Source organism: Neomonachus schauinslandi, chromosome 10, assembly GCF_002201575.2.
Source record: "Neomonachus schauinslandi chromosome 10, ASM220157v2, whole genome shotgun sequence".
Lineage (NCBI taxonomy): Eukaryota > Metazoa > Chordata > Mammalia > Carnivora > Phocidae > Neomonachus > Neomonachus schauinslandi.
The window spans coordinates 96,530,483-96,551,033 of NC_058412.1; the positions used below are offsets into that span (position 1 = coordinate 96,530,483).

The following is a 20,551-nucleotide window of genomic DNA, read 5'->3' on the forward strand; positions in this document are numbered from 1 at the left end:
AAGGATATCTTAGTCTTCTGATCTCTTCTTTCCTCATCTGTTACAGTGGGGACAGTAATACCTTATTCATAAGGTTATTTTGATGGCTTAAGGAATTAATGGCTGCAGAGTGCTTGCCTACTACTGTAGTGTAGGCACCATCAGTGGTAACTATTATAATTTTATCTTATACATCTTGGGATTTCATATAGATATTATGATGGTGAAGCACAATCTTAACAAATGGACAAAGTCCACTAGTCACCAAGCATTCCGTTCTGTGTAGATAATAAAGTACAATAGGTATATGGAGAAAGGAAGGTCAGTGTGAGCTCAAGTCTGTAGGTAAGGCATTACGGCTGGAGTTGAACTTTAAGGTCTGATGAGGCTTAGCTTGGTGAAGAGCACATGTTTTCATGGTGATCTTGACATTTGTCCAGCATTTGGTCAGAGATGATTGAGGGCATGATCCCTACTCTCTAACAGCTCATGACCTAGGGGGAGAGATAGAAACAGAGGGAGCCTCCCAAGTTCTCTAGGTGATCATGGTGCATTCAAGGCATGATGCATGAGGGTAGGAGTGGTGAGTGGTGTTCCTTCTGAGGGCTGGGAAGAATACCCCAGAGGAGGATACCACAACTGAGGGTAAGTGCCAGGCCTTGTATTAGACCAGTAGTTCTCCAAGTTTTTGGTTTTGGGGATTCCTATACTCTTCAAAAGTTTTGAGGACCCCAAAGAGCTTTTGTTTTTGTGGGTTACATCAGTCTATTGTTTACCACATTAGGAATTAAACCAGAAAATTATAAAACATAGGAATATGTAAGCACACATCCCCTTAGCCATCAGAATGATTAATCACACGTCTTGTGGCCTCTGGAAGACTCCACTGTGCACTTGTGAGAGAATGAGAGTGAAAAAGGCAAATAATGTTCTGGTGTAATTATGAACATACTTGACCTTTCCGAGCCCCCCATCAACATTACAAGCTGCTGGTTTGCATGTTGGGGATGTGGTGGTGCGTAATCGAGGCACAGTCCTTGCCTTCGTTGGGCTGGTTCCTGTGGTACTATGTATGGAAGCTTGCGGCAAGGGGTGCAGTCTAATTCAGACTTGGGGGGAGAACCATCTCAGCTAGACTGAAAGCGGGCATTAGCCAGGAACGACAAGTGTAGCAGGTGGAGGGAACAGCATGTGGGAGAGCCAGAGGCCTCATTTGCGGAGCTGAAGGAACTTCCAATGGCTGTGTATTAATTATGCATTTGCTAGAACAATACTAGCAGTTTGCTTTCTCTGCAGCTTCAGCTTGATGTGATTTTATCCACTCGTTTGTTGTCAGAGGCACACACGGCTCTTCTCCAGCCCCTTCCCTGTGTGACTTGTAGGAAGCTAAGGGCCTTGTTTCTTTGCACTTGTGTTTGAGAGTTTCCTGTTTCAAGTGCTGAACTGGGTTTGTGAACCTTTGAAAATGCAAATAGAATAGAACCCTGAAACTGAGGGGGCTCAGTGTGCAGGAGAACGGAGGCTGAATTAGAAAGCATAATCACAAAAGGACGGGAAGGCGCTACTTGAGAGTTGAAGACTTGAATGGAACAGAAGTAAAACTGCTCGTTTGATGTCATCCTGGTGTGATTGTAGATGAGGCCTTGGCTCAGACTCAGACAGCGAATGCCATTTCTACCCTGTGTGCTAGCTCTCGCCCTCTCCTCCCCTCCTCTTTTGAAATGAGGTCCAAGTCAGAGGTGCAAGTATTGCCAGGTGCAACTTGAGCCTGCCTTCACCCTTGTATAGCTGTTGGAGGAGGGGCCTGCTTTATTGTGCATAGACTGTTGGGTCAGCTGAGTGCCAGAAATGAGGCCAGACCTGTTTTGCTCTCTCCCTCTGTTTTATTTCAAAGAGCGTCATGGTATCAGACAGCTTTCTTACCTCAGGCCCTTCTGGCTTGATGACAAGGTTCTTTCTTTTATTTCTGCATAAATCATGGTAGTGTATTCAGTTTCAAGGAATCTGGGATGCATTCTTGAGCGTTCAGAATCTGCTAATACTGCCCCAGCAGTGTGGCTCTGGGGACCAGTGGCTTTACTGTTCAAAAGTTGCATACCTTGAGGGTCTCAGGAGGTGAAAATACTGGCAGGGAGTTGGAAGGATTGAAAATTAAGGAGGTGTAGTTTATGCTAAAAAGAGAAAGAAATGAGAGAGAAAGCCCCTCACTGGTGGTTTCTTTAAGAAATCTTAAGGAAGAAATTAGAAAACCTTATTTCCTTTTGGCTGGGTTAAATCATATTTTGTTAAAAGTCAGCTTGATTGGTTTCATCACATCAGCCCGCTTTGTCATTGCTCCCTAGAGGCACCATGGGTGGGAGAAGATAACAGAGTCCAACAGAAAGCAGGCGAAGGTTGAGAAGCCATAATCAGAGTCTTCAGATTTGCTGCCAGTTAGTCATTTTAAAAAGTCTTTTTGCTGTTAGAGGCATAACTCCTTCTCTGAAGTCTTTCAGTTTCCTATGGGGGTCTCAACTCCCCTGTCTGGGAAGCTGGGGAAGAGCCGCTGACGTGCGTGGGCTGTTGGGGGAGGCCTCATCAGCTCTTTTTCTGCTGTCCTGCAGAGTGTGGACACAGGAGTGCCATGTCCTCTCGTATTTCAGGACAAGTCAGAAACACAGAGTTTCACATAAGATCTTCTGATTTTTAAAGTATTGACATCTAATTAAAGTATTTTAGAACACAGGGTGCACCAGTCCTAGTCTTGGGTTGCCACTGAAAAACATCGGGTTTAGAATGAATGTTTAAAATTTCTCCCCTACATCAAAATAAAAAGCTCCTGTACAGCAAATGAAACAATCAGCAGAACTTAAAAGACAACCTACCCGATGGGAAAAGATATTTACAAATGACATATCTGATAAAGGGTTAGTATCCAACTTAAATAACTCAACACCAAAAAAACAAATAATCCAATCAAAAAATGGGCAAAAGACATGGATGGACATTTCTCCAAAGAAGACATACAAATGCCACCAGACACAGGAAAAGATGTTCAGTGTTGCTTATCATCAGGGAAAGGCAAACCAAAACTACAATGAGATATCACATTATACCTGCAAGAATGGCTGATACTAAGAAAAGACAGGAAATAACAATTGTTGGTGAGGATGTGGAGAAAAAGGAACACTTGTGCACTGTTGGCGGGAATGCAAATTGGTGCAGCCACTGTGGAAAACAGTATGGAGGTTCCTCAAAAAGTTAAAAATAGAATTACCATATGATCCAGTAATCCCACTACTGGGTGTTTACCCAAAGAGAATGAAAACATTATTCAAAAAGATACATGGATCCCTATGTTTATTGCAGCATTATTTACAATAACCAAGAAATGGAAGCAGCCAAGGTGTCCGTAGCTAGACAAATGGACAAAGAAGATGTGGTTATATATATACAATGGAATATTACTGAGCCATAAAAAAGAATGACATCTTACCATTTGCAACAGTATGGATGGATCTAGAGAGTATAATGCTAAGTGAAATCAATCAGAGAAAGACAAATACCATATGATTTCACTTATGTGGAATTTAAGAAACAAAACAAATGAACAAAGAAAAGAGACAAAGTAAAAAACAGACTCTTAACTATAGAGAATAAACAGATGGTTGCCAGAGGGGAGGTGGGTGAGGGATGGGTGAAATAGGTGGTGGGGATTAAGAATACACATAGCGTGATGAGCACTGAGTAAATATATAGAATTGTTGAATCACTGCTGTCAAATAAAATCTTTACAAAAAGAAAAGGGGCGCATGGGTGGCTCAGTCATTAAGCATCTGCCTTTGGCTCAGGCCATGATCCCAGGGTCCTGGGATCGAGCCCCACATCGGGCTCCCTGCTCTGCGGGAAGCCTGCTTCTCCCTCTGCCACTCCCCCTGCTTGTGTTCCCTCTCTCGTTGTCTCTCTCTCTGTCAAATAAATAAAATCTTTAAAAAAAAAAAAAAAGAATTGTTGAATCACTGTATTGTACACCCGAAACTAACACTATATGTTAATTATATTGGAATTAAAAAAAAAAAAAACTTTCTCCTTTATTTGCTTTATTTAAAACTCTTTACTTCAGACCATTTCCCCTTACCACTTTCCTGCATTACTGGTGTTTTCAATATTTGGGGGAGTTGTCATCTTTGAGTGCTCTTGGCTTGGCCCACTGTTGTGTCATAAGCATCCTTGAGTTTCACTGAATGCTGAGATGCTGGTCCTTTCCGTATTGCTGTGAAGACCAGGAAAGAGGTGTCTTGGGTGGGGAGGAGGCTCCTGGAAGATACAGCTCTAAAGTAGTTTCTGTGAACAGTGCTGGTAATGCTAAGGACAGCGATTGCGTCTGCATAAGCATGTCCTTCTCTGTGTGCTTCGACTCTGTCCTCTGAACCCTGTAGCCCCCTCTGAAGCAGGCAGAGCAGGCAAGACTCATCCCCATTTAATGGATGGGCAGGTGGCTGGGTGGTCAGTTGAGATGCAGAATGTGAACCTGGCTCTTTGAACCCTGAAACTCTGGGCTACATCACTCTGTGTGCACACTGCATGCCTGAGCCCAAAGGCATTTTCTTCTTTGCTGAGGGTTTTGGTGGCCTTCTTGGTCTTTTTCTCCCTTTGTCACCTGGTTTCGTACAGGTCCATGGTCATGGTTTGTGTTCTCCTTTGGGCTTTGCTAGTGACATCTGATTGTGGAGGGGTGGGGCTGATTGCCCCTCTGAGACATTTAATGGAGGAAGTAGAGAAACCAGGAGTTTAGGACACTGGCCTCATATCTCAGCTGATGGCTTCCCACCCCAGAGAGTGGATTTAACTGGTATGAGCTGTAGCTGGACATCAGAAGTTGTAAAGCCCCTGGGAGATTCTTGTGGGCAGCAAAGCTGGGGAGCTCCTGGGTTGGGAGTCCTAGCTGGGAGTGTGATTACTGGTGACTCTCCAGCTGCTGGATTCCTAGGATGGTGCCAGTGGGCTCGCCTTCCACTGATGCCTGACGTTTTCTAGGTAATGGCAAAACGAAAATCTGCCTGAGTGTGGGGTGTGGCTTCTTCCTCTGTATTGTTTCTTTGCTCTTGCGTGTTACATCACAACTCAGAAACTGCAGATGTGGCATAGCATCCTCCACGTCTGCCCAGTGTGGTCTGAAAAAGAGCAAGAGCCAGGGCAGGCAGGGAGTAGCTCTTCATCAAGCCTGGCGGTGTTTAGGCACCAGGGAAGGCAGTGTGATTCGGTTTGGTGTTCCAAGAATATCCTGGAAAAGAACTGTCCGGTGACCTACCCCCTTGTCTCCCAGGATACAAAATGTGGCTGTTGCTTTAGGCAGTGATTGGGCTTCCTTTTTGGATGACTTCATTTTACTTACCATGTCAGCCAAAATCAGATCTCTCCTTGGTCTCGCCTCCCATGCCTGGGGTGGGGTGGGCCACTCATCCAACCCCCAACTGGCTTTGCTTTTTTTTTTTTTTTTTTTTAAGATTTTATTTACTTATTTGAGAGAGAGAGAATGAGAGACAGAGAGCACGAGAGGGAAGGGGATCAGAGGGAGAAGCAGACCCCCCGCTGAGCAGGGAGCCCGATGCGGGACTCGATCCCGGGACTCCAGGATCATGACCTGAGCTGAAGGCAGTCGCTTAACCAACTGAGCCACCCAGGCGCCCTGGCTTTGCTTTTTAAATCCTGTTTACTCCCACCCACGTGGGGCGATCGTGGGCCATTGAAGGGCAACAGCTATGATCATACATCTCTGTATCCCCGAGAGCCTTGTACAGTGGACACATATGCATTTGTCCATTGACCTACTCCTGCCTCTAGCCACTGTTGCTCTCTTTAATACACAAGCGAGCGTTGCAGGCTTGCCCTTGGTGGGGGAGGGATGGGGCTGCTGGGCAGGAAGGACAGGGTGCGTTTCCTGTCTTCTGATTGGACATTCAGTATATAGTCAGAATAACTGGACATCTTTCACAAGTATTTAAAAGTAAGTGAAAGAATTTTGGTGTTTCTGATTTTTTTTATGAACTGTGGCCTCTGGATTGTGTTGATGAAGATAAAGCATTTCATAAATAAAACCTACAAAGGTCAACTCTATGGTGGTTCTTCATCTTTTAGAGATCTGAGATCTGGCTAGAAAATTTGGCAAAATGTATTTTCTGGATTCCCTCCATTTCCACTCATTTTGGGAAAGCCCTGGAAAGGTTGTTAACAAAGATCTGCCCACCTGGAGGGCAGGGCTTTGTGTTGGTTTTGTTCACTGGTTTATGTCCAGTGCCTCAGACAGCACAGGCATGGTAAGGGCTTGGTGATTCGTGGATGGATCTTGGGTTTGTGATGGAGATGAATTCACTGATTGTCGGCTGTGTGCCTGGCCTCGTGTTGCCTGCTTTCTTCTAGCACATCTTTCAGCAAATAAATGATACATCAGCCTAGCTCAGTCCCCACAGCCTTGCTGCACAGTCAGTACTTTTAAGCAACTGTGTCTGATAGGTTTTATTCAGCCACTTTACAGGTGAGGAAACCAAGGCTTGGCAAAGTTAAATCAGGTGCCAAAGTCACCGAGCTGCTGTGAGGTAGGATTTAAACCCCGGTCCCCAAAGCCCAGTGCTTCCCCGCACAATTATGAAACCACTTTGCTTGGTAACATCAGAATCTGGGCTTGCATCTATTCCACTCTGACTCGAAGTGAAGTCTTTTTGAAGAAAAAGTCCTGCAATTTAGTGTTTTGAAGCATACCTTTCTCCTATCTGGTATATTTAGCTGGCAATGTTGTAAAAGGAATCAATCTTCTTTTTACAAGCCAGCTATTGTATTTTTTTTTTTTATTTCAAAAGCTGTCACTGAGAACATTTTTCTAAAATAGAGATAAATCTGGAAGGAGGGTTATAGTGATGGTGTGGGGAAAGAGCAGAGAAAACTCCTTTCTTTGTTCTGCGGTGCTGCTGCACTAAACGAAGCTATCTTTGGACATTAAATAGTTGGCTTAACATCTGAATGTAGGAAAACAAGAGGAAGTATTAGTAAAGTTCTCAATGTTTATACTTAACACCATTCCATTTTAATTGCCACTTTTCTTTTGTGAACTGTGTTTTGGAGAAGGGTATTGAAGAAATTTGGTCATATGCACATCCTTATTTTTCCTCTGTCCTGTGACTCAGAAGAGACCCAAGTTCCCTCTGCCTTGGTCCTGGAGTCAGAGCACAGCTATGGGTCTTCGGGGAGAGCCGAGCTTCATGTCTGCCTTTGGAGTTAACATCTGCCAGGTTAATTGAAATGTGTAGGGAAAACACATCTGCATTTAAAAATTGAAAATGTTTAATAGGCTTTGAAGCATTAGCTTCATTTTAGTGCTTAAAATTCAAGAGTAGTATCTTGTTTTCAGTTCAGCTGTTTTATTCATCCTTTCATTGCTTATTTGTTCATTCATCCAGGTGCTTTCTGTACATGAGGATAGTGCTGGGTATTGTGGGATATGTAAAAAGTAAGGTATCATCTCTGCCCTCAGGAAGCGACTGGACTGGTAGAGAAGACAAGTATGTAGTCACCCAACAGTTAACAGGTAGAAGGTAGAAACTGCTGTGGTGTGTTGTGGAATATCACACAGAAGATGTGTGTTAGGGAGTATCACACAGAAGATGTGGTGTGTTGTGGAATATCACATAGAAGATACTGGCTACGAGGAGTTTGGGAAGGCTTCCTAGAGGAGGAGACATCTTTAAAACTTTGAAGGAAAAGTGAGATGGAGGAGAAAAGTACATTCCAGACAGAGGGAACAGCATGAGGGTTGCTGTGAGTCCTGGAAGAAGGAACAGTTTGGAATGGGATGGGGGGCTTGGGTGGTGCAGATGTGTGTGGGAGATGAGGCTGGATGGGCTTCTTGTGCCCCCAATCCAGTGTCTGATGGGGTAGATACCTTGCACCCTGTTTAGAGAGTACTCTTGGTGTGGATTGCTCACGTGTGCAGACTGGCCCATCATGTTCCTGTGGGAGCCCAAGCTTACCTAACTCCACTTTCAAGGGGATGTATCTAAAATCAAGTTTGGGGTTCTAGCTTTGCACACAGTCTTGTAGCCGTTCACTGTGGCTCCGGAGTATTGACTCTTAATTCCTTTAACTTTCCATAGTGCTGACTCTAGTAGCAACTTTGAGCAAGTCCCTTAATCTCCTGGGGCCTCACCTTCTCTCCTTGTGAGTCGAGGTCATGGGCAAGGTCTCCTGCTCTCTCCTGAGTCCATCCTCTTCTTGTCAAGTGTTCAATTTCCCTGAGCCAAGAGCCTCAGCTTGGCTCTCAAGCCCTTTACCATCTTGGCCCTTCCTCCCCGTGGAGTATCCAGAATTCCCTGCAAAGTGTCATTATCATCTTTAGTCTCAAGCAAAATTTAGTTCTTTATGCTTTTGGGCTTGAATTTTATAGTGCATGAAATTTTTCAGCTCTCAACTGGTTTTTCTCAACTGGGCCAGGGTTCTGTGACAGAATTAAATTATGCCTAATGCCCGGAGTAAGACATCTACTCACTATATATAATGAATTAATTTCCCTTCTGTGCTTCTAGAATGGTACTAGTTATGTACTGTCCTTAGGAGAATTGAGAAAATACTCAGTATACATGCATAATTTTTTTCTTCTCTTCTTCCTTTCTATTTAACTGCAAATTAGATTCTAGTTTTCATGCTGCTTTGCTACTTGCTTTTTCTTCCCAGTTACCAGTGTTTTTCAATGACTGGTGTTTCCAGTGTTCAGAAGGGAAGCCTTAGAAGCCAGCAGTGGTAACCCTTTATAAAGGCATAATCCAGATCTGGAGTTGTGTTCTGGAATTGGGGATGGGTCGGTTGGGCTCCATTCAGGGGAAGGGATGAGAGCACCTAGTGAAGCGCCGTTTCAGAAGGAGTGAAGAGGAGCTAAGCTTCCTCACTGGTCCAGTGTTTCTTGTGTGGCCTGTAGTACCCTCCTCAGTGGCTTCTTTTCTTTCCTCTTGCCCCTCTGGAGTCCCTGCACAGCAGCTAGAGGGAGCATTTAAAAATGTGTGCGATTTTGCCACTCCCCCGGACCCTACACCTTCCTATGGCCGTGGTCTATCACATGTAAGTTCCAGATTCTGATGTCATTTGGCCCTGGCTTTTCTGACCTCATGTCCCATTTTGCTTGACCCCCTCTCTTCTTCAGTCATGCTGGCCTCTTGCTCATCCCCCCTCATACCTCCGACTGGTTCCTGCCTGGTTCCTGCCCAGCCTTTGTCCTGCTGTTCTGTTTGTCTGGAATGCTCCTCCCAGATCTTTGCCTGGCCCTTGGCCTCCCTGCAGTCAGGCCTTTGCTCCCACATCACCGCCTTGGAAAGGTCTTTACTGGCCGCCTGCCTCCCACTGCCTCTGCCCTCAGTTCTCTCCCGTGACATCCTTTCATTTCTTTATAGCACTTACCAGGATCTAAGATGGTACTGTATTTATTTTGTTCCTCCCCTGTCACTAAAATGCTGACTGCCGGACTCTTGTGTGTATTGTTCACCTCTTTTCCCCTACATCCAGAGTATTGTCTGGCATGAAAGGTACTCACTAAATATTTGAAGACTGCGTAAATCTCCGCATACGGGCGGGGCGTGCCAGATAAGCATTTGTCAGCCTCCACCTCCTCAGGGATGATCCTGTGCATCTCAAGGCAGCTCATTTGTATTGAGACAGTTCTGATTGTTAGGCTGTCCTTCCTTCCGCTGGAAACAAAAAAAAAGTACCTGCCTTCTTTCTTGCCCAGTAGCCCCTGCTCATGGCTCTGCCAGGGAGTTGGGGTGCCACGGGTCAGCGTACCCTACAGCATGGACTTGAGGGGAGTTGGGGTGGCGGACCCTGCGTTTGCCACCAGATCCTCCTTGCTGAATGGTGTTGTTCAGCCCAGCCTTCAGGGTCAGCCCCGCAGGGCTCAGGGTTATGCCCCTTCCCCAGGTAGCCCACAGTCTGGGACTGCGACTTGCGGACTGGCCAATGTAGGCCATTGTGGCCCAGGCTGGGCAACTCTGATGGGCCTGTGGGGTCAGCTGAGGCTGCCCTGGGGGCCTGTGTCGCAGATCCATGGTCTTCTTTGGCGGGTCCTGCTTTCTTGGCCTTTCTCCAGGTGTCCACCCCGAGGACACCCCTAATGAACACCCTGCTTGCTAAACTCCCTCACAGTGTCTGCTTCTCCGGGATCCCAACCTGCAGCAGTTGGCTTGTTGCTTAATCTTCTTAGGTTTCTTATACCCTCTCAAGACCAGGGATAATAACGTTTCTGCTTCATAGCTCCCTCCAGCTATGGCAGGGGTGCGCGGAGCATTTCGCTTAGCACGGGACGCTCCTAGCATCCGAGACTGTGACAGCACTGTCCACGGGAATGGAGCGGGGGCTCTGCAGACTTCTCACTGGCTGCCACTCGAGATTGGCCTTTGGATGTAGGTCATGGTGCCACTGACCTCTGGCTGATGGCTGTGTGGTGAGATGTGTTCTGAGGAGCTGAAATGAAGTCAGGGTGATTGCCTGAGAAGCCCACTCCAGAATTTTTTTGTGTCTGTCTCCCCTGGGTTTTCTCCAGACACTGAGTCAAAGGCTTTTATGATTTCATGGAGAGCAACTGAGAGGAGTCAGCAGTCCCATGTTCTCTGGGTGCTCAGAACCAGCCAGAAAGGTTAGGGAGAAGCTGGTTGCAGGAGAATAGCCCTCCCTGACTCCACACTTAGACACAGGCGAGGGGACTTGTATTTATGGAGCCTCTGCTGCTGCATCAGGTACTGAGGGTGCAGGTGAAAGTGACGACTCCGCTCATTCGCTGTCTGGGCTTGAGGAAGGGAGGCGAATACCCGTGCATCTAAGGGGAAGAGCCTGATGGGTGCACAGCCTGGCTAAGAGATGGTGGCGTCCGGGGTAGCAAGCGAAAATAAAATGTGAGTAGATCACACGCAATATTTGGGATATAGTCCTGCTAAAAAAGCATTTGTTTTTCTGAAATTCACATTTAATTGGGTGTCCTGTATTTTATCTGGAGCCCTAATAATAGGGAAAAGAGACTGTCATTGGGTAGAGCAGAGGGACTGAGCAATTCATTGAGTGTAGGGGATCAGGATACAGTATAATTCTGTTTTCAAATATTGCACGAGAACTACTCATACTACTAACAGCTTCCTTTTTATCCTTTCAGAAATTTTCAGAAATGTTTTGCACATCTGGAAGCATATAAGTGCATATTCTTTATGCTTTATTTATCCACTTAACTGCAAACTGGATCATGGTCTACACACAGCTGCTTGTTCTTTCTCCCACTTAGCAGTATTCCTTGGACTTCTTTCCATTGCGGTACCCCCAGAGGTCACACATTCTTTTAGAAAATGGCTTTTTATTTTTATTTTTGCTATTGAGTGTCCTGCCACCAGAGTGAAGGCAGTTAAATATTAGTTCATAGTATCTTAAGTTTGCATTTTTTATTTTTGAAGTTTGGTTGATATACAATGTTATGTTAATTTCAAGTGTACAACATAGTGATTCTACAATTATATACAAAGTATGTAAGTTTTAAGGTGAATTCGGGGGATACTAATTTACTTCAGAACTTGGGGTGAATAAGCTACTCTTTAGAATCTTCTTAGATAATGCGTAGTTTGGAGATCTCAGTACTACCCAGTCAAGCTGTTTATTATGGAGTGACCAAATACCATCAACTGAGCAACTGGAATCAATTTGAATTGCTGAATAATTTAAAAACATTTCAAAATTCTTGAATTAACGTAGGGTTTTTTTTTTTTTTTTTTGATAAGCTTCCTCCTATGCACAAATCTGAGAGCTGACACAGTTCATCTCTTTTTCTGATTGGGCATTTTACTCTTTTCCCTTCCTTCCTCCTTCTCCCTCCCCGCAGTATTGATCTATAACTCAGTCTACTTACTTTAGCTGGTTCGTTTGTAGCATCTTATGATCTAGTTTCCAGACCTTTCAAATAAATTACTCATTTATATGAAGGAACCATAATTGACTTTTCGGTTGAGAAACCCAATTCACCAAAGTGGCTCGGGAGAGACATAGTTCATTTTGCTCTATTATCAAATCAATGTTCAAATAATATTTTAAGATTATTTATTTTCCTCAATATGAGAAAAATGTCAAGATTTATTTCCCATATTTCTTAAATGTCAGAGGAAATTGACCTGAGCTGGGGGAACTCTCAGTGCCTGGCATTTTACAGTTTTCAGCCCAAGGATTAAGAGACAAAGCACTGAGCACTGATTGTGAGTGTTGCCCTTGTGCTCAGTAGACTCAGGTTGTGGAGTGTGAACGAGGCTGGTTCTTGCTTTTCTGGGACTCGCTAGACTAATTGGAGAGGTGATGTCAGCAGGGATGAGACCCATGTGAGTGGAATGAACTAGGCAGGTGTATGAAGGGAAATTATTTCTGAAGTTTTATCAAGGGTGGATGATTCAAATTAAACCGCAGACAAGCCTTGCTTTGGAATGTGGATAGGAACTGGATGGCACTGTAGCCTGTGGGAGAGCAAGAACCAGGAATGATATAGGGGCTCATAGGGAGGCTGGCATTAAGTAGAGGATGCACGTGGAGAAGACTGGGCTGGGGTAAGAGGCAGTTATTTAACTTTCAGTCAACCCATCACATTTAGCAACCATTTGATGGGTAACTCAAAGTTGCAGGCACTGTGCTAGGGCCTGGGGATAAACTCAGACAGGTAGAGTCCTTACTTTTAAGAAGTTCAGGGTCTGGTGGGTGAGACAGGGAGGAGGACCCTCTGACTAGGGCATGGGCTGGAGGGCTCAGTGAAGGCTCTCCAGTTGTGCGAGATCTGAGCTGAGTCTGGATTGATGGCTGGGAGCGGGCCAGGCCAGAAGGGGATGGGACTGATACAATGTTGAATGGCAACATTAGTTGGGGTCAGAGCGGGAAGGACTTTGTATACTGCTGGGAGTTGGATTTTATCCTAGAGCGTTTGAGAAGTCACTGGAGTTAAAGTGCGGGAGCCTCAGGGTGAGATATGGGTTTGGAGGAATTCCTCTGACAGCAGGGTAGAGTGTGGGTGGGAAGGCACAAGGCTGGAGGCAAAGACACTGGAGAGGTGGTAGTGGCCCCAGCTGGGACAGTGTCTGTGGAGCAGGGAGATGTGGCATGTGGCCATGGTCGGTAGATAAGCTATCCATTGCACAGGACTAAGTAACTGACTGTTGGCTGTGGGGATGAGGGAGTGGAGGTAAGGCTGTTGGATGGAGTGTCACATGGACCCTGAAGTCACCTCTGATAGTTAAAGGCTCGGCAGTGAAGTGAAGGCCATGGGCAGTAGACTGTCCCCGGTGGACAAGGGGCTGAGCAGGATTGATCAGCAGGGTGTGGAGGGAAAGAGGGGACTGGAGCCTTCCTTCTTCTTTCTTTCATCTCTGGAATATTTGGAAGTTTGACAACTCTCCTGGAATCTACAATGGATAAATACAACAAAGGGTATTCATAGTTTCAACATTTAATAATTCCAACCATTATAAGCCTTTTGTGGAGATTACAGTGGCTTTTCCATGGGTATTTTCAGTAACTAGAGTGAAATTTGCTCTGTATGGCTTAAAATCCAGCATTTTTGTTATAAATGCTAATACTTTTAGAGTAAAGATACACCTTTTTCTTATAGTTTTAGTTTTTAGGCTCAGGAAGGAAGCAATTTGGGCGCCTGGGTGGCTCAGTCGGTTAAGGGTCTGCCTTTGGCTCAGGTCATGATCCCAGCGTTCTGGGATCGAGTCCCACATCAGGCTCCCTGCTCAGTGGAGAGTCTGCTTCCCTCCCTTCCCTGCTTGTGCTCGCTCTCGTGCTCTCTTGGAAAAATAAATAAATAAAATCTTAAGAAAAAGAAGGAAGCAATTTAGGAAATTGTTGCATGTGAAATTTTCTTTCTGGAACAGATGGCCTCCACCTAATCTTGACCTGTGATTATTATTTTTAAAAATGTTTATTGCTTCACAACTTTATTTTTGGAATCACAAGCAATTTAGAGTGATCACCACTGAGGCCTCTGTTAAAAGATTTTCCAGCAGAGCTGCCCCAGTTTTAAGATTAAGCAGTATTGCACTTTAAGATGAACTAACTTTCACGATCTTCAGAGAAGAAAAGCATTGCTTCCATCTGTGATTTTCTTAGACTAAAATCATATTGCAGAAAACTCTGAAAATTAACACAGCAGTAAGACAGTATAAAGTACCTGTCTATTTTAGAATCCTCAAGGACATTTTCTTGAAAGAAACTGTTTAGCCCGTAATCAGCATAAAGTGTACACAGTATTTGTCATTTCTGTGGTCTGGGATATGAAGGTTCCCAGATAGAATCGTGTTCTCCAGTACTCCTGCAGGTGCGATGTCACCTCAGTCACCGTGATTAACAGCGCTGATAACCTTTCCCTTTAACAAAACATCCTCGCACATGGCCCGTCCCCTGAAACTGTGAGCTGATCCACTTCAAGCATATCTGGTATACTTTCAGATCTCCTTAGGTAATCCTGAACCTTTGTGAAAGAACTGCCTAATTTAACCCAGGGCACAGGAGGAAAATTCCCACTTTCCATGTGTCAGAGATCCTGCATTAAGACTGTAAGAGATTTGACATCACAAGCGAAAGATCTGGTGTGGTTTTGACAGGCAGAAACTGCCTTGTAGGAACATTAATACCTAGAGTTTTAAAACCTTTTCCATGTAGCCCGTAGCCCGGACTGCAGTTTCTGACTGAGTGACGTTCAGCCCTCCATCCAGTCCCTGGATTTACGGTGATTTCCATGTCAATAGCCTTCTGCTCCTGCAGCCTTTTCAACTGCTGCAAGAGAGATATGGATCTCAGGTTGTTGGTGTTAAATATTTTGAATTTTCATAAGACTCAAACTCATCAACATGTGCTTTTGGCCCTTGAGCGATTTCCATCAGTCACCAGACTTCATACTGAGTGTCCCACTGTTTACAGCTGCATGTGTTTTATTTGTGACTTCCACGACAAGTTCATTGGCTGGGTTCATTAGATGGTTAAGAACGTAAAGCTCCACCGTGACACTCAGATTATCTACGTTAGACACAGAAATATATTCTTTGCCTTCTCCCAGAAGGGTATCGAGCAAACCAGAGTTGTAGAAACTGGCGTAAATGTCACCATGACCTGGGGTACCAAGCTTCTGTGTTTTCCCCTGAGTAAGATACATCCTTTGCTGCAGGCAATCAGGATTCTTTATTAATCCTTGGGTACCTGCATTGATTAAAAATGTAGATTTTTCAAATGAAATGTTTGTTTTTCTATAGTATTTATTTTTGTATCTTCATTTGTATTAAGAGTGCTCATTAGCTCATTAGAATAAGAGGAACATTTCTATTGTAGATTTTGTTCAGATGTTCAGTTTGCTGAATGGTCACATCTAAAAAGGTACTCTGATTTCACACACCTGTCCGACTTTTTGGGCTTTTGCAGCCCATGCTGGTCCTCAAACTGCCATTGAGTTTTACCACCACCAGCTGGTTCAGCACAGAAGATAAATATCATTAGGTAAGCCCTGGCCCTCATCTTTTCATAGTGCTGTATCGAATCTTTTGGAAGTCCCTGGATTTTCCCCCAATCCACAGAAGGTCCCTTTTCTTGCAAAAAATCTATGAAACAGTTTCTGAAAATCCATTAAGGTATTTCTTTAGTGTGCTCAAACTCATGTGATGGTGCTGTGGTATTTTTTCTAGTTCCTTCTTCAAAGATCATTCCAGCTCTTGTTCAATGACTTTTTGGAACTGAGAAGCATCATCTTGAGACATGGCTTTGCTAAGATCTCTCTGAGCCATGCCTCCATTACCATAACTGGCTCCTCCTTTCTTCTCTTACTCCCTGGGTTTTTTAAGATTCTGTCCCCAGGCCATTTTTCCCCTCAGTTATTCCCTTACCCTGATTCTTTTTAAGAATGACCTCAAGCTATTGGTGGCAACCTCACCTTGACATTGGGAAACAGTCTGGGTATAGAAAGGCCTAGAAGCTGATAGGTTGGCAGGGTGCTGGGAATGAGGTCATCTGGAGGTCATAACACTCAGATGACTTCTTAGGTCCCAGTAAGTCAGACACTTGTTGTTTTCGGTCAGAAGCCACAGTACAATTTATGAGCCAAGAGTAGAGACAGTGTCAGCTGATTTAGGTTGTACCCATATTCTGCCATGTGACTTTACAAATAAAACTTAAAGGTCAAAGTACAAAGGTAGTGAGTTTCCCAGTGTACAAAGTAGATAACATTATGGAGTGTGTCTCATGAGAGTAAATATCAGTTATCACTCTGTCAGATCAAGATAATGTTAGCACAGTGCTTTCCAAGCTTTCACGTTCATTGGAATCATTAAGGGCTCTTGTTACAGCACAGGTTCCCATTCAGTAGGTCTGTGGTGGGGCCTGAGATCCCTCCTTTCTAACAAGCGCCCAGGGCTACCAATGCTGCTGGTTCCTGAGCTGGAGCTGCTGTCTTTTGGGGGTACACAGCTCTTTGCAAAAGTGAAGAAAGCTGTGGACCCTCAGAACAGTGAACCTATCACCTTCCCCCTCCTGCTGCCACATCGCCGCGCAGATGATTTTAAGGTTGTGAACCCTTTGAAACCCACCCAGCATCTTCAGGTTTCAGAAGTGGCTAATAGATGCTCATAGGACATAATGGTCTTTCAGTCGGTGTCTTCTCTAGTATTTTTATAGCGTGGATTTTAATTTAAAACTAGGGAGATACTGCCGTGGTTACCTACAGGGAAGAATAAATGATCATGCGAAGGGCCCTTAAACTTGCGCCGCTCCAAAGGTATAAGGCTATGAGCCTTGGAATTACTTTGCCTCTGACTTCCAGCAAGAGCGGTGGGCACGGTGTGAGTTGCATTCCTTCATGTTTTATAAGTAAGAATTGACAAATAGTGTGAGCACCTGTTGGAATCCCTTCTGATCTTCCATCCCTGGATGATTGTGTGCTCCCAGCAGGTATTTGTTGAAAGTAGTGGTTTTAAAGTGAAAGATCTAGACACGTTCGGTTAAGGACAGAGAAATGACCCATTTGGGAATGGGAGGGATCGAGATGTGGCAGCCCATGGTGTTAATTAAACTAATTGTGTCGTTCTCTTGCTGTGGGCAGGACCTACTTTTGGTAGTTGCATGCTGTAAGAAAGAGGTAATTTTGTGAAGTATTTATTTTATGGCCACATGAACATGGGGGACCTCAAGGCAGTTCTCACTTTTGGGCCCAAAATGGAGCTACCCAAGATCTGGGCACTGTGAACATGGTGGTGGTGGAGGGGAATTTCATTTATTTGTCTTTTAAGCTACTGGTCTGTTCATCCAGGCCTATACTTCTTCACACTGGCTTGGAAAAGTTAGATCAGGCCATGGGAATCCATTGTAGTTCTTGAATGGTGTTTACAACATACTGTTTGGATTTCATTGTTCTGGCTGGTTATTTATTCTGCCCGTTCATCCTGAGGTTGCCAGGACACCTGCTTCCCCCACCCTGGGATTATTTTAAAGGAATTCCCAGACATCATATTATTTCATTCATAAGTATTTCAATGTGTGTCTCTAAAAGGTTAAGATTTTAAAAAAAATCATCACAATATCATTATCACACTAAAAATGGTAGTAATAATTCCTTAATATCAAATTTGTATTTAGTCAGTGTTAAGATTTCCCTAGATATCTTATAATTTCTAAAAATGCCTTTTCTGTTTGCACTGAAATCCCATTGGTTGATAGGTTGTTTTTTTTTAAGGATTTTATTTATTTATTTGTCAGAGAGAGAGAGAGAACACAAGCAGGGGGATCAGCAGGCAGAGGGAGAAGCAGGCCCTCCGCTGAGCAAAGAGCCAGATATGGGACTCGATCCCAGGATCCCAGGATCCTCATGATCCAAGCTGAAGGCAGATGCTTAACCGACTAAGCCACCCAGGTGTCCCTGGATGATAGGTCTTTAAAGCCTTTTTTCAATCTATAGGTTCCCCTTCCATCTTTATACTCCTTGCAGTTTATTGTTCTTGTTATTGAATAGGCTGGGTCACTTACCTGCTGCCCTTCCCAGAAGCTAGATTTTGCTGATTGCGTCCCTGGTATTGTTTGATGTGTTCCCCCTGTGTTTCCTGGCATTCACTATCCATCAGCTCTAGATCAGAGTCCAGCCATTTCCGTGGGCCAGGGACAAGATTTCTGTGGCAGAGGTGTTGGTGTTTCAGTTCTGATGGACAGCATACCTGGTTGTCTCCTAGTGGTGGAGTTAGCAGCCACTGATGATCACTGCCTGGAGCCACAAATACACTGGAGTTGCAAAGTGCTGACATTCTAATTCTGTCGCTCCTTCTTCATTTATTAGATAGAATATTCTAAAAAGAGGAACTTTCCCAAACAACTATTTGGTTAAACTTAAAATTAAAAACACTTGATTGTTTAGGAAATGCAGGGCAAATGCTTGAGTCTTCCCTTTTATATATATATATATTTTTTAAGATTTTTATTTATTTTAGAGACAGAGAGAGTGTGCTTGTACAAGTTGGGGGGAGGGGTGGAGGAAGAGAGAGAATCTCAAGCAGGCTCCACACTCAGTGGAGCTCGATCCCAGGACCCTGAGATCATGACCTGAGCCAAAATCAAGAGTCTGACGCTTAACCGACTGAGCCACCCAGGCGCCCCTACTTACTAGTTTTTAAAATAATGAGGTGACTCTTTTGATTCTCCAATGGGGACCATTCGGTTTTTATTTTTTAAATTATGAGTTCATAAGTTGATGCATATTTCGTGTGTTTCAGTCTTTTGCAGTTACCATTCTCTGCTGCTCAGATTTGGCCTGTGGGGACTTAGTTCAGGTTGGCTCTTGAGTCCTTTTGACGTGGCTCTTATTGGTGATTTCTCACTGTGTAACACAACTTAGGGGCTTAAAGCCCCTAAACCCCCAATTCAGGGGCTTATAACACCATCTATTATCTCACTGTTTCTGTGAGTCAAGAGTCGGGGTAGGGTTTACTTGGGTCCTCTGACCCACTCAGGATCTCTCAAGGATGCAGTGCAGGGCCTTCCAGCCTGGCTGGGGAAGGGGCTCTCCCAGGCTCACCCAGGTGGCTGCTGACCGACCACAGTTTGTTGCCACGTGAGTGTCTCCCAAAGTCTCGCAGTGTGGTGCGTGGCTGTCCCCATTGCCAGACCTCTGAGAGAGAGACACACACACAGGAGCACCAGCAAGTCAGAAATCAGAATCTTCTTGTAATCCTAACTAGGAAGCAACAGACTATCACTTTGGGGGTCTTAGTGTTGTAATCATTGGAAGTGAATTGCTAGGTCCAGCCCACTCCCCGGGGCAGGGGATCACACAGGGTCACAGACACCTGGAGGGTAGGGATCACCAGGAGCCGTCTTAGAAGTTGCCTATGGACAACTTGGACAAACCAGTAACTTTTGATGTGATAGCTTCCTGCTTTCTTGTGTTAACAAGATAGTTCAAATATTTGGATTGAGTCGTTCTAACAGCCCTGACTCTAAATGGAATTTAGAGACTATAATTTGGGCATAAGATTCTAGGCCTTTTCAGAGGACAAAGCTAGGGAGTACTTTCTTTTCCTTTTTCAATTTCAGATAAAGTTTATGATTTTAGTTGACCTCATCCATCTTATGTTTGTGTCTCCGTTCATCCAAAAACCTTGGTTCTCAAGGCCACCACCATAATTACTCAGGTATTATCCCATAGCGCACAAATGGAAATCTCTGAATGACAACACTTACTTTACCGGCAACAATCTGATTACTGAAAGTACTTTGACTTCTTTACAGTTCTTTTTCTCCTTGGGCCAACACCCCACTACATTCTGCAGTCAGATTCCAGCATCCGGTCAGGATTGACATTGTCTTTCACTGTGTGCCACCAATGTACAGTTAGGTTCACTTGTCTCAGCTTACTTTTGAGTTTTAGGTCATTTTATTTTAATTTAATTTTTATTTTAATTTTTTAACACTGAATATATGACCTGCACTTCAAGCTTTTTTTTTTGACACTGATGTGTTTTAGGTCACTTTGAAAAACAATCTTGTTTTATTTTTGTGTAAATTATTTTCCTCACTCTAAAGATGATCTACAGATCAAGATATGTTTGTAGACATCTAGCATCTATCCGCTCCGCTCCATTTTCTTCTTTCTCCATAGTTGGCCTCTTGAAAAATACGTAGGCTATCCTTTTTGTCTTTAAGTAAAAGTGGTAGCATTCTCGGTAGACTTTTCTCCACTTTCTATTCGCCTCTTAACACTAATACATCCTGGCTACCAGCCCCTAGCAGTATACGGAGACCATCCTTATTCCTTTGTCAGTGACGGGCCACTCCACTGTGTAGATACATGTCATTTTTTCTCGAGAACTATACTTCTTAGGAGTTCTGTGGACTTCTAGTTCTGCTGTTTTCCAGGAACTGTAGTTTCCGAATGCTTATAGAAAGAGGGGGGGAGGAGGGGGGCAGTGCCCTGGCTGCTTCTAGAAGCAGTACCTGTTTGTGACCATTCATACCAGTTTTCTTCTTGGTTCTCATCCTGGGTGGAGGGGAGGTGTCTTTTTTCGTAACCAGGTGA

At 44.3% G+C, this 20,551-nt stretch overlaps 1 protein-coding gene across 1 annotated transcript in view; it reads left to right on the forward strand.

Annotated features, from left to right (window-relative positions):
* Positions 1–20,551, forward strand: part of KIF16B (kinesin family member 16B) — a 296,429-nt gene that overhangs the window by 16,015 nt on the left and 259,863 nt on the right. The gene's annotated exons all lie outside the window — the stretch shown is intronic.